This window comes from Pseudophryne corroboree, chromosome 1, assembly GCF_028390025.1.
Source record: "Pseudophryne corroboree isolate aPseCor3 chromosome 1, aPseCor3.hap2, whole genome shotgun sequence".
NCBI lineage: Eukaryota > Metazoa > Chordata > Amphibia > Anura > Myobatrachidae > Pseudophryne > Pseudophryne corroboree.
Window position 1 is genome coordinate 445,867,723 of NC_086444.1, and position 13,029 is coordinate 445,880,751.

The following is a 13,029-nucleotide window of genomic DNA, read 5'->3' on the forward strand; positions in this document are numbered from 1 at the left end:
CCCACCCACCTGAGCTGTTGGAAATCAGCACAGCCCACCTGTATGAATCAACCTATGACCTTTGGTTACAGTACAGGGCCGAATTCCTGTGTCCAATAAACTGTAGGATTGTAGGGACTAGGAGATTGCATTGTGTGTGGGGCATAAATAGGCAGACCGACCACATCCAGCTCTCACTCTCTCATCAACGGTTATCTGCTGATAATCGGGAGCTGGATATCGAGGCGCTGGCGATCATACCCTTGTGCGTAAGTTCTCTCCGTAATCATTGTCTTTCTGTGAGCCAATTTCTCTCTCTCCCTCTGTGTCTATTTCTCTCTCTCTATTTTCTCTTTTCTCTCATATCTCCCCTAGACTAAACTTTATTGTATTGTATTGTATTGTATTAGATCAGGATAGTATTGTAGTTTATCCCCTAGTTAGGTGTTTGGTTAGGAAGTCTTTGTTATATTGTAGTGTATCATTTGTACTGTGTTACTCTTTTACAAGTATACTAGATATAATACAGATAATAGGCTTTGGAACCCTAAACAAGTATCTGTGTATTTTCTATAGTGTTAAGTGTTCACTTGAGCGTCGGTGACGTTCAATCAGCTTTGTAGTTAGTCAGGTTACACAAGGTTGCACTTACACCCTGTATTCACATTAAGATATATAGCGCATTACATTGTTAAAAGGTTTAAATATAAAGGTATTGTGCTGTGAGCGCCTGCACCGCTGGTGACCTCCTCGTGGTCTCGAGCGTACGCTACGCTACAGCGAATCATTCCCCTAGACATAACCAATAACGTGTCCTGTGATCACTGGGCCGTGAGCGAACGTGACGCTTGAGCGTCTCGCCTACGGCTGAGCGATCGCTACGCAGATAGCGTACCATTACGGTACTTCTTAAGTAAACAGCGTACAGTGTTCTTAGCTTCATAAGGGTTGTTTATACGACAAAGGAATTTAGCATTGTCAATTGCGGGCTCGTCCGGTCCTTTTCACATCTGCACTAGGTAGATCAGCAGACGTTATCCCCCAGCAAAAGGGTGGGAGGTTGTCTCGCAGTTGCTGACGGGATAAGCGTCTGCTTCGCTTAGGTAAAGAGTGCTGAAGGAATCCGGTAACCGGAAGTAAGAACAAAACGCTTGTGTCTTTTAAAACTGTTTATTTTTCTTTTGTCTTGCGTACGCACGCATATATCTGCATTTCTATTTCATTTTTTCGTATATCACTATTCCTGTTTGCCAAATTTTATAGTTGATAGAAAGGGCTAAAAGGAGATTTGCTGTTATTTAATAGTAAGAGGTAATAGTTAAAGTATAGAACAAACACACGGTTTGTCTGAGATACAAGGCAGTCAGTGTGGATTGCGGTAGATGATCAGGGATCATTTACATTGATAAAAGTATATATATTGTGTTACGGTGGATCCTTTGCATTGCGTACACGTGTCGCTAACAAAGACTAGCGTACGCAATCCAAAAGGCAGACGCACGCAGCGTTCATTACGCAACGTAGCGTCTGGTTACGCCCACGTAGCCCAAGTCACGAAAAGTTGAATTAGCGCAAAGCGATAATTAGCGCAAAGCGATAATTAGCGCAAAAGCGATAAGTAACGCACAGCGGTAGATAACGCGACGCGGTAAATAACGCAAATCTATTTTTTGGAAAATCTAAAATTTAGTTTAACAGATCCTGCTCCTAATTGGTAACACTCTTGGCCTGAAGACAATTTCTGCGCAGAAATAGATATAGAAACAAAGTGTACATGTGTTGAGTGAGTATGTTTGTATACAAAAGTTTATATAACTTTAAGGTGGAACCAAAAGGAAAGTCGAGTACTCGTCGAGGAACATACGTGTAAGTGACATATACGGTGGCTAGGGAGGCATCCCTGGTTAAAATAATATTTGAGCATTAGAGTATAGCGGACCATAAGGTAACAAGACCAGGAGGTCATAAGGAACAAGACCAGGAGGTCGTAAGGTAAAAGGTCCGCTATAAAAGTCCAGTGGCACAACGCCTGGGGTGTTGGTGCAGAACCCATATAGGCCATAAGCTCTTGCTGAAGGAATCGCGGCCGGAAACATCGATTCCATTGGTCTTTCAGTACATGACAAGTAGTGCTCGTGTACTGAACGATTGGACCACACGTAATTGTGTGCAGTAGTTAGTAATCTGACCTAAATACCATTAGAGTAAAGTGGTCACAAACGCTATTTGTACATTCTGACGTGATTTGTGTAATTTTTTATTTTTGGAAGGGAAGTTCGCTGGTCACTCAGGAACTATCCAACAACCGATACTTGCTGGGGACTGGTAGGTCCAGCACGCCCCAGTAAGTAAAGGTTTACAGGGGCCCTGGGTTGGGTACCACAGCTCTGGTTTACAGTGATTGCGGCATAGGCCAACGTGGGCGAGAAGTAAGTGGGGTACTTGATAAACCACCACCGCCGGCCTGCCCAAGGACATCTTGGTTTGTTTGTAAGGGTTCGCTGAAAACCTTGAGATAAAAGATCCAAGGAGGAATAAGCAACGCCTACAGATTATGGGGGCCATTTGTTCCGGTAGGGGGCGATCAACCCAGGTTCAGGTTGATTCGGAGGACCGACCAATTGGGTCGGCAAGATACATTATGTGTGAAAAATACGGTAGTCACACAGAGGTTTTATGTGATGAATGGCAAAGAATGACTGTACAAGACAGGGACAAGTTCCCAAGAATAGGTAGCTTCAGTCCAGAGGTGTTACAAAATTTAAGGAGGAGGATAAGTCTCGTTGAACTAACGAAGAGACAAAATAAACGTTATGAATATTTACAGTTATGGCAACAGGAAAGTGAATTACAAAGAGAGTCTATTGACTTTTCTGACTCTTATCTTGAGAGGAGAGACATGGCATCGGGAGAGGAGTTGATTGCGGAGAGAAAAGCACAAGGGTGGAACAATAAAAACGCTCTTAGCAACTGTAATATAGATTATAAGAATAAGTGTAATAAATGTAACAATGATTATTGTAATACTGTTGAATGTACAACTATTAACCTGTGCCAGTTGCACCCCATGTCAAACCTCCCTCAGGAATACAAACAAGACAGTGAGCCCAGAACGATGTCAGCACCTCTTCCAACAACCATCACAGAAGCCATCCAGGTGGACACGACCAAATGGGTAAAGGCAATAATCGAACCCCCTAACGGAGGGTCAGGTGAGGTCGTGTCCACAGGTACGTACAATGTTTCATATCACGCACAAACAGATGTACCCCATATTGTAAGGCCAACACAAGATGATGGAACTGAGCTCAATCTGGCCAGGGTGATCTCAGTCCCCAATGGGAAGACTGACGATCAGGGAATCATTCCCGTCAAGGACAGTGCAATGCGCTGTCTCTTGTCCCGGACCGAATTGAGATCAATTGTGTCTGAATTTCCTGATCCTAGGAAAAATCTAGCCAAATGTCAAAGGTTTATAAAAGAACTAGGAAACGCCACAGAACCCACCAACAAAGAGTGGCGGACAGTGCTGAGGGCATGTTTGCCCTCCAGGGTTGACCCTGAAAAGTTCATTGCTGATTGTAAATTAAACACAGAGGTACCTTGTACGGAGGAACACAATCAGGAATGTATTAGGCAGATTAACCGACAGTTAGGAATATATTTCCCAGCTGCTGTCAAGTGGAATGAAATTTTCTCCATAAGACAAAACGAAAGGGAAAATGTTTCTAATTATTTCAATCGAGCACTGCAAATAATGGCTGGAAACACTGGGATCACGGACATCAAGACAAATGCACAACATAGAAGAATAGCGGTTAAGGTATTAATGAATGGTTTAAAAGATGAATTAAAAACAAGGGTACAGACCACCAACCCAAACTGGAGAGATATCTCGGTGACTGCACTAAGAGAGGCCGTCATCAATCAGGATCAGAATATCACCAGATACAGAGAGTCACAAAGAGATAAGTTAATGGCAGCAAAAATACAGGCCCAAACCACAAGACCACCCCAACAAAAGCCCCACACCCCTGCGAGAAATCCAGATATGGTAGTCTGTTACCATTGTCATAGAAAGGGACACATTGCAAGAGATTGTAGATCACGAGAAAGACCACACCATAATCATAAAAACCAAGGAACCAGGGAAGCACAGGGGAAACGATTGATGATGATGAGCATCCGAGCGTTTGAGGAGGCATCAAATCAGCCAAGACCCCATTTCACTGACACTTGGAGGAAGCCCAGGATTTGTTACCATTGTAGGAGAGAAGGGCATTATGCCCACAACTGCAACAGCCCACATAAAGTTAGACCCCCTAGACCAAGAAATGAGCAAAATTACAACACACACCATTATAATCAAGAATCACATAGGCAGGAAAGGTGATTGTTAGGAATGGAGGCAAGCCTGAGGTAACGGTTAATGAAGTGGGAGGTCATTCACTGAAGACACGGGAATGACCAGGTTAAACGTTGTAAATGTATTTGTGAAAAATGTTTTTCTCTTTTCTCACTCTCTATCCCCATCTCTGACGATTATTGGTAAGAATTCAAACATTGCATATTCGCTTGGTCCTTGCAGAAGTCTACCAAACCCCAGCATGACCTATCCACCACAATGTATTCTGGCCAGATACAGACAGTGGAATAATGCAAGTGCTGGTGGGGAGGGACTGCTCAAGGAAACCATTAGACACGTAGATACGACAGCCAAATAGTCTGACAATGTTTTCTTAAAGTTGACAATGTTTAAAAATGCTTTGTTTCTCTTCTCTTATTGGTGGTTATTGTCGGGTTATGTAATGTATATATGCACATGAATTGTTCTCTATCTCTTTTGTTTTTTATTTTCTCTCTCTCCTCACTCATGTTTCCATGATTTAAAGATGGTATGTCACCCCTCAGTTGGACCAATGGTAATGCCAGATTTTTGCTCCTTACAGAAAGATCGTCGGTTAGGAAGGAATATTGCATCACCAGAATGATCGTTTTTGAAGACTGAGAGACAACACCTTTGAGAGGACAGCAGAACAAGAAGAACAACAAGACGAGAGAACTTATTATCGTAACGAGTTCTCTCCCCCTCAAACTGATTTTCTTATACCCCATTTACAAATTTCTTCTTTTCTCCTCCTGTAAGATGGACTTGCCCCAAGAGACTGTGATATGGATTTTTCCCGTTAACCATGATGTTGACCAGAGCAGTCTGTTTCGGTGAGAGTACCAGTGAGGTCGAGAAAGGATCCAGAAAGGTCCTGATGACTGAGACGGAGGTGTAAATTTCCAATAGCAACCCAATCACCAAGCAAAGGCGAGTACCGGGCACGATCTAACAACCATGTTATTTGTAAACAACTGTGAAGGAATGTTAGTTCAAAAAGAAAGTTGTATCTGTAGGCTCTGTAACAAAGTAATGCCAATCCAGTTTTAATATCCATATGGACCGGCATCCATTGAGTGACTATCACTCTCTAGTGGGTAACGTGTTGAACCAAACAGATTGTTGGGTATGCTCTCAAGTACCTCAGGGTCACAGTAAATCAGGGCTAGTACCATTTCCTTTAACGTTAGGGGAGGTACTTGAGCTAAGTGGTGGGAGACCGGTGGACCGGAGGTTTAACATCTCCAGCCCTCCTAGTTTGAAGCTCCACCAATACCATGTGGATAGGTCCCTCATATGTTTTAACATCTCCAATCCCAGAAAACCGGGAAATTGGGAAGTGTCATGGAGCAACCTTACCATGACCTTTTCACACAGAGCAGATAGAATGCCTACAGATACAGAGCTCGTACGCCACATAGCCAGTAGAGGAAAATCTTTCCGGTATCGATATACCTTAGGAAATAGGATTACTAAAGTTGGAGAGGTATCACCAGGATACTGTGCACATATCGTACAAACCGATACGTGCATTAGGCAGATGGAAGAATTAGGGTCAGGAGATTTCACCTGGAAGGTTTGTAACATGGTCATGTCCTTCTCCGTCCCTTATGTTCTCCCCGATGATGCATATTTCATATGCGGGAGAAAGGCGTACAAGTGGCTTGCCCCAAACTCTGAAGGATTGTGTTATATTGGAAAAGTATTGCCTGAAGTGATGACTGTAACACATGACAAAATGAAAGACATACACCGTGGTGCCCAAGCTCCTTATACTCACACTCACTACGAGCACCTTGTTAAAAGACAACTGTCAGAAAGGTTAGAGCATCCGGCCTCTGATCTTATCCATGAATCCACCGGGATTCAGGTTCTGGTAGCGTTAGATTTCACTCGCACCGCTCGAGGTGTGATGAATTATAGATACATTTCCGCACTCGCCAATTTATTAGATAATATCACTGAAATGTATGATGACACGTTTAGATACACTGGAAGAGAACTTCAAGCTTACAAAACAGAACTAGTTCAGCATAGGATGGTTCTTAATTATCTTACAGCAGTAACAGGCGGATATTGTGTTACATTGGCAACACAGTACGGCATAAAGTGTTGCACGTATATCACAAATAGCACCGAGGATCCGGTAGAGGTCATAGACCAAAAGATGGACGATATTCTGCAATTAAAGTGGGAATTTCGTCGAAAACACAATCTCACCCTTGCTGCTGTAGGTAATGAGCTGACTGGTTGGGTGTCATGGTTGAACCCGCGAAATTGGTTCTCCGGTTTGGGAGAGTGGGCTCAAGGAGTCATAATGGATGTTGGAAAGTTTCTCCTGTGTATCTTAGGTGTTGTTATATTTATTGGATTGATATTTAGATGCGGGCAGGCTTTGATGAGGTGCAAACAAAGTACAAAAGTGATGAGCTTGAGGAGTGAGGAAACTGTAATTAACCTGGATTTGATTTATGACCCAATGATAGAAACCAGAATGTGATGATGTAATGAGTATACGGTCCGTCTTTCACCCATTTCTATGTTTTCCTCCGAGGTACAAAGACCCACGTAGACGAAGGATTTGATGAGCCAAGGGGCCGACAACGGAAAGATGGAAAGAAGAAGAGCAGACGACCTGATATACAAGATTTTGATGGACAATGCCATGGGTACCCCAGTTTCCCTAGGAACTTTAAAATCACGCTAGCCCAACATTTTTTGTAAATCCATGGACGTTGTTTGCTTTACTCACGATTTATGAGCAAAAGCACAAAGAAGAAGACTCCGATCAACCGACACCAATCAAGACCTCAATCGACGAACGTACATTAACCTGACATAGAATATCATTGCATTTTCCATAAGTGTTCTTTATCTTCATCTCTGCAACCCTCAGGTAATAACACACATAGTCGATAGGGAATACAGGCACAGATAGCAGCAACCACATACCCCCCCCTATTCATGTATCATCAACTAAAATGTGCATCCCCATTGTGTTACAACCACAGCCGAAATGAGCTCGGTAGAGTTTGACAGCCCATCCACAGACCTGTACCACAGGATAAGAAGGAATTCAAATGTATACTTCGCAATACCTCGAAGCTTGATTTACCACACGTACGGCACGATGATACATGACCCTCCAAACATGGACTCATACACACATGCTTCTACTTTCTCACTAGGTCATACCCTCTTCACACCTACTCCATTCTTCTTCCTTTCCCCACCATGGAAATCAATTAACCCCTGACTTACATTTTTCTCCTTAAATGTTTTGTGGCAGTTATTATTGACTGCCAAAGGGTGGACTGTCAAAGTCAGAAAAATGTCTCAATGCACGTTGCCATATTTGCACCGCACACTGGTCCGTGCTGCGCATGCGTACGCTCTCCCGTGGAAGCGCATACCCGCAATAGCGTGCACTCGCACGCGCAGTATGCGCATTTACGGTAGAGTTTATGTGATCGTAGCGTGCGACTCATTCGTTACAAAAGTTCACAATTAATGTAGTTTATAGATCATGTTCCCCTCAATAGTTTCTGTAAGTTTGGTTTAGATAGAATGTCCCTGAGCGGAGGAATCCCTCTTTGTATTGCACGAAGGGTCTAACAGGAGTCATACAGCAGTGTTTGGTACCCATCGGAAGAGTATTTAATTAGCAATATTCCGGTGTTGGTTTGGAGCGTATTAATCGCTCGTGCGAATAGTTATGGACATAAGAAGTTTATGTCCATTCCTATGATTTGCACATACTCAGGTATGCGGCGGGAAACCCAGTTCTCCACCCACCTGAGCTGTTGGAAATCAGCACAGCCCACCTGTATGAATCAACCTATGACCTTTGGTTACAGTACAGGGCCGAATTCCTGTGTCCAATAAACTGTAGGATTGTAGGGACTAGGAGATTGCATTGTGTGTGGGGCATAAATAGGCAGACCGACCACATCCAGCTCTCACTCTCTCATCAACGGTTATCTGCTGATAATCGGGAGCTGGATATCGAGGCGCTGGCGATCATACCCTTGTGCGTAAGTTCTCTCCGTAATCATTGTCTTTCTGTGAGCCAATTTCTCTCTCTCCCTCTGTGTCTATTTCTCTCTCTCTATTTTCTCTTTTCTCTCATATCTCCCCTAGACTAAACTTTATTGTATTGTATTGTATTGTATTAGATCAGGATAGTATTGTAGTTTATCCCCTAGTTAGGTGTTTGGTTAGGAAGTCTTTGTTATATTGTAGTGTATCATTTGTACTGTGTTACTCTTTTACAAGTATACTAGATATAATACAGATAATAGGCTTTGGAACCCTAAACAAGTATCTGTGTATTTTCTATAGTGTTAAGTGTTCACTTGAGCGTCGGTGACGTTCAATCAGCTTTGTAGTTAGTCAGGTTACACAAGGTTGCACTTACACCCTGTATTCACATTAAGATATATAGCGCATTACATTGTTAAAAGGTTTAAATATAAAGGTATTGTGCTGTGAGCGCCTGCACCGCTGGTGACCTCCTCGTGGTCTCGAGCGTACGCTACGCTACAGCGAATCATTCCCCTAGACATAACCAATAACGTGTCCTGTGATCACTGGGCCGTGAGCGAACGTGACGCTTGAGCGTCTCGCCTACGGCTGAGCGATCGCTACGCAGATAGCGTACCATTACGGTACTTCTTAAGTAAACAGCGTACAGTGTTCTTAGCTTCATAAGGGTTGTTTATACGACAAAGGAATTTAGCATTGTCAGGAGCTATTGGAGGGACAGAGGCAAAATTGTGTATAAGGAACACTTCTGTGGGCAGTATGTAAATAAGGGGCATTTCTGTGGGCATTATGTGTATAAGTGGCACTTATGTGGGCATTATCTGTATAAGTGGAACAACTACTGTGGACATTGTGCATAAGCAGTACTACTACTGTGGGCATTATATGTAAGGGGCACTACTACTGTGGAAAATGTGTATAAGGGACACGCTATGTGGCATAACTTGTATAAGAGGTACTACTGTGTAGCGTAACGTGAATAAAGAGCACTACTGAGTGATGTAACGTGAATAAGGGGAATTACTGTGTGCGGTGTAATGGGAATAAGATTGTGCTACTGTGTAGTATCATTTGAATTGGGGGTACTATTGTGAGACCTATGTCCCTTTATAAAGTATGGGAGGTAAGGCACAAATTTATAGTTTGTAGGAGGGTGCTGAAAACCCTAGCACTGGCCTTGGCTCCATATAATGGGAGGGGGTGGGTTAGGTGGTGGAGGAAATGAGTTCCACCACCTCTCCAGGACCACTTTAAGCCCTGAAGTTATTTCAGAAATTCTGTCTAGGTATAATTTATTACATTTTGGAAGAAGATTAGTTTGAACTGTATATTCTATGGTTGTTATCAAATTGTTTGATATTATTTTTCTTGCTCTGCTTATAACACATTTGTGGTGTAGTTCCATATCTGAAACTGTCAGAGGAAGTGTTAAACTTTGTTTCTACCTATTGTGTTCGATAAGTGTGAAATATGCCAAATTGTGTTAACAGTATTTAGCCAAGAATGAAACGTGTAAAATAGGGACTAGCTCATTTTTTAAATGATTAAGATAGCAGGGGAGAAACCCTTACCTATCACCTTCTGTTCTGGTGTAAGAAACCCATAAGTAACCCAATACTCAGTACACTTTCATTCATCTTACTTTCTCGCTCCGGAATATGGTTAATAACTTATTAAAACTTGCACCTTCCCCTGATCTGGATTTACTCTTTTTTTTTTCACTAGACTGCTCAAAGGGCCATAGCAGCCCCATGGCAATCCAATAACCTTGATCAGTTTTGTCACATCCCAGGTAAATTCTTTCCCATCTCCTTTCAGGTTTACAATAGATGCTATTTCCCTGATACTTAATATTTTCAATATTGCCAAATACAGAGCTTTATCTACTTCCATATAAAATTTAGGACTCACCATTTACCCACTTCTTTTGAGAGACACTATATCTATTCTCAGGCTTGGACTGGCCCACAGGGGTACAGGGGAAACCACCGGTGGGCCCCACTGCCTGGGGGCCCACCTCCTGCTCTAAGGATCAGTTTCTAGACTGTGCACTTGAATTATACATTATACATATGTTACCTTATACTGGACTGTGGTGTATTTTCTACAGTGCATTACTGTTATTAATCTGTTATATTATCATGCATGCAGCAGCTGAATTTGCTGTGTATATTTATGAAGAGGACCAGATGTTGCACTCTCTAATGGTTAGTCAAACCAATGAGGTGGCTGTCCACACCCCCTCTGCAGACTGGCCACACCCCTAACATGGGCCCCTACCACTGCATTCCCCCCGGTGGGCCCTACACACCCCAGTCCGACACTGTCTATTCTGTAGTCTGTAAGGATAACATTTCAGTCCTCTACCACTGTATTTTGATTCCTTACATCCACCTTCATGGCCCTCATGAGGCCGCCTGGTATAGTGCTTTTAGGGTGCCTTTGGGTAGTGAGATGTGAAATGTGATTAGAGTTTGCAACACCAAGGCCTCCATAAGTATTATAACCCAGAGCAAAGTAATTCAGTGATCATGATTAAGACCCTTTATAGGGTCAAAAAGTTGCTCTTTGCATGTGTTACCTGTACTATGAAATCAAACAAAAGTCTGGTAAGTGCCTCTGTACTTATCATTGTGTGATGGCTTAGCTTCCAAAGGATGGACTTTGTGTTCTGCTGGGCTAAGCATCCCTGCAGTTGTTAAACCATGGGAGGAATCTAATGGAGCCCAAGATCGCCAGAGCTGCAGGATGCCGGCCGATCTCTGATGTTTTTTTAAAGGGGCAATCATTTACAGGGCAAATCTTGGACATTTGTTTAAAGGGGTAATCACTTACAAGGCAAAACCATGCCTTGCAAGTTATTGCCCCTTTAAAAAACATCCAAGATCGGCTGGCATCCTGCACCTCCGGCGATCTCGTACTCCATTACATCCAGTCGCATGAGTGCACAATGAATTGTGTGTATATAAACACACCAGACAAAATAGTATGAATTGTGGAAAGACAAGTGGTATAAGTTCAACGACGCGGGACGTGAACATGCGTGTAGGTGGTAACACTAAAACTATTGGATGATCATTGTGAATGTCTGAGGTACTGACACAATGCAAACTTGTTGAGATATTGTTTCTTTTTCAGGTGGAACCATGGGTCATACACTGAGTGGCAAAAGAGATCCATTGTTTTTGGCCAAGAGCATGGCCATAGCCTTGAGAAGGTGGCGGCATTTGTTGGTGTGCCCTCGTAAACAGTGAGTAGTATCTATCTACAGTAGAAGAAGTATGGACTCCAAGAATCTCAGCGTCGGAACAGTGGCTGAAAGTCGATCATGGCAAATTGGGACGGCAGGCATTTGGAATGACTAGCAACCACTAATTGGTTCCAAATGCATCATGAACTGCTCCAACAGTACGATGCCAGACACAGCCAAACAGTCCCAAAGTCCCAGATCTGGCGAATTGGAGGGTCACAAAAAATGTGGCACTTCAGTTTGGTGCTCTGCAAACCACTCCAAGCCTTTTGACCATTAATTATTGAATTCAGGTGTTTCAATCAGACCCGTTGCCACAGGTGTATAAAATCAAGCCCCGATCCATGCATTCTCCATCTCCAACATTTGTGACAAAATGGGTCATTCTGAAGAGCTCAGTGACTTCAAGTGTGGTACTGTGATAGGATGCAACCTTTGCAATAAGACGGTTCGTGAAATTTCATCCCTGCTGGATGTATTATTAGAAAGTGGAAGCATTTAGAAACAACAGCAACTCAGCCACGAAGCAGAAGACCACATAAAAGCACAGATTGGGGCAAAGACTGCTAAGGTACATGGGGGGTCATTCAGAGTTGATCGCACGCTGCAACTTTTTGCAGCCCGTGCGATCAACTAGATGCTGCCTATGGGGGGTAGGGGGGAAGGAGTGTTTTTTTGCATAGCAAGGCTGCGATCGCTTGTGCAGCCCTGCTATGCCAAAAAATTTATTTTGTAAAACAAGACCAGGGTAAAAGTTACTTACCCTTGTGTGATGAATCCAGCGTTGCAGGTCGCGGAATGGACGTCAGACATCCGCCCTCCAAATGCCTCGACTCGCCTGCGTTCAGCTCTCCACACCCAGAAAATGGTGAGTTGACGCCCCAGAACACCTTCCTCCTGTCAATCTTCTTGCGGTTGCCGCTGTGATCGCTTTCTTTATTAGCAGCGTTGCTACCCGGCGCCGGCCATCGCCGGGCAATGACACGCCTGCACAATGCGGCCGCCGCACATGCACAGTTCCAACCCGATTTCACAGCTGCGAAGAAGTGCAGCGTGCTATCAGGTCGGAATGACCCCCACGGTGCACAAAAGTAGCCAATGCTCTGCTAATTCTATAGCTGAAGAGTTCTGAACTTCAACTGGCATTAATGTAAGCACAAAAACTGTGTGGCGAGAGGATAGTGGAATTGGTTTCCATGGCCGAGCAGCTGCATGTAAGCCTCACATTACTAAGTCCAATGCCAAGCGTCGGATGGAGTTGTGTCTATTCCAATATGACTGTGCCCCAGTACACAAAGGAAGGACTATAAAGACATGGCATGATGAGTTTGGTGTGGAAGAACTTGACTGGCCAGCACAGAGCACTGAC